Genomic DNA, 2,267 nt, shown 5'->3' with positions numbered 1-2,267 from the left:
AGGGGGCCTCGGCCCCCCAGAGGCACGTGCCGTTGGTGAACCTCGTAAGGCGGATGAGTCTTGCGAGACGCCTTGAAGCGCAATTCCCATCGAGCAGCGGGTAGAATCGCATAAAAACGCAAGAGGCAAGGGTGCGAAAAACGCACCCAGGAGGCCTGGTGCATTTAAAAACCAACAGGGAGGGAGGTGATTACGGCAGAGGGCACAAGGGCTGCCACATAAAACGCACCAAAGGCACCCGGGGCACAGGTGGCAAAAAAGCACCAGGGGAAAGGGGCCACCGGTTCAACACACCACAGGCACCAGGGTGTGGCATAAGACCCAGGTGCAAAAAAGCCCGGTGGAGGGGCAAAAGGGGGGCAGGCACCAAGGTGTGGCAAAAGGCACCAGGAGGCACCAAGGTGTGGCAAGCACCAGGGGGCACCAGGTGCAGAAAACGCACCAGGAGGGCACCAGGGTGCAAAAAGCACCAGGTAGGCACCATGGTGCAGAAAAACGCACCAGGTAGGCACCATGGTGCAGAAAAACGCACCAGGAGGGCACCAGGGTGCAGAAAAACGCACCAGGAGGGCACCAGGGTGGTGAAAAACGCACCAGGAGGCACCATGGTGCAGAAAAACGCACCAGGAGGGCACCAGGGTGCGAAAAACGCACCAGGAGGGCACCATGGTGCATAAAAACGCACCAGGAGGGCACCAGGGTGTGAAAAACGCACCAGGAGGGCACCAGGTGCAAAAAACGCACCAGGAGGGCACCAGGGTGCGAAAAACGCACCAGGAGGGCACCATGGTGCATAAAAACGCACCAGGAGGGCACCAGGGTGCGAAAAACGCACCAGGGTGCGAAAAACGCACCAGGAGGGCACCATGGTGCATAAAAACGCACCAGGAGGCACCAGGGTGCATAAAAACGCACCAGGAGGGCACCAGGGTGCGAAAAAACGCACAGGAGGGCACCATGGTGCATAAAAACCGGCAACCGAGGGGACCAGGGTGCATAAAACGCACCAGGAGGGCACCATGGTGCATAAAACGACCAGGGCACCAGGTGCGAAGGGGGACCAGGTGCAAAACGCACCAGGAGGCACCATGGTGCATAAAAACGCACCAGGAGGGCACCAGGGTGCATAAAAACGCACCAGGAGGGCACCATGGTGCATAAAAACGCACCAGGAGGGCACCAGGGTGCGAAAAAACGCACCAGGGGGCACCATGGTGCATAAAAACGCACCAAGGAGGGCACCAGGGTTGCATAAAAACGCACCAGGAGGGCACCAGGGTGCATAAAAACGCACCAGGAGGGCACCAGGGTGCATAAAAACGCACCAGGAGGGCACCATGGTGCATAAAAACGGCACCGCAAGAGGCACCAGGGGTGATAAAAACGCACAGGGAGGGCACCAGGGTGCGAAAAACGCACCAGGAGGGCACCATGGTGCATAAAAACGCACCAGGTAGGCACCAGGGTGGCATGAAGAGGCACCATGATGGGCACAAGAGGCATAAAACGCACCAGGAGGGCACCATGGGTGGAAAAAACGCACCAGGAGGGCACCATGGTGCATAAAAACGCACCAGGAGGGCACCAGGGTGCATAAAACGCAACCAGGAGGGCACCAGGGTGCGAAAAACGCACCAGGAGGGCACCAGGGTGCATAAAAACGCACCAGGAGGGCACCAGGGTGCATAAAAACAGCACCAGGAGGGCACCATGGTGCATAAAAAACGCACAGGAGCACCAGGGTGCGAAAAACGCACCAAGAGGGCACCATGGTGCATAAAAAACGCACCAAGAGGGCACCAGGGTGCATAAAACGCACCAAGAGGGCACCAGGTGCATAAAACGCACCAGGTAGCACCATGGTGGGCATCAAGAGGCACCAAGGTGGGCACCAAGGCACAAGGTGTGCCATCAAGGTGCACCATGGTGGGTATCAAGAGGACCAAGGTGGGCATCAAGAGGCACCAAGGTGGGTATAAGAGGGACCAAGGTGGGCATCAAGAGGCACCAAGGTGTGATCAAGAGGCACCATGGTGGGTAGCAGAGGCACCAAGGTGGGCACCAAGAGGCACATGGTGGGCACCAAGAGGCACCAAGGTGGGCATCAAGAGGCACCAAGGTGGGCATCAAGAGGCACCCAAGGTGGGCATCAAGAGGCACCAAGGTGTGCATCAAGGTGCACCATGGTGGGCACCAAGAGGCACCATGGTGGGCACCAAGAGGCACCAAGGTGGGCACCAAGAGGCACCAAGGTGGGCACCAAGAGG

Source organism: Abrus precatorius, unplaced genomic scaffold (genome assembly GCF_003935025.1).
Source record: "Abrus precatorius isolate BTA unplaced genomic scaffold, Abrus_2018 Scaffold1, whole genome shotgun sequence".
NCBI classification, from domain to species: Eukaryota; Viridiplantae; Streptophyta; class Magnoliopsida; order Fabales; family Fabaceae; genus Abrus; species Abrus precatorius.
Note: the sequence above shows the minus strand (reverse complement) of the source record.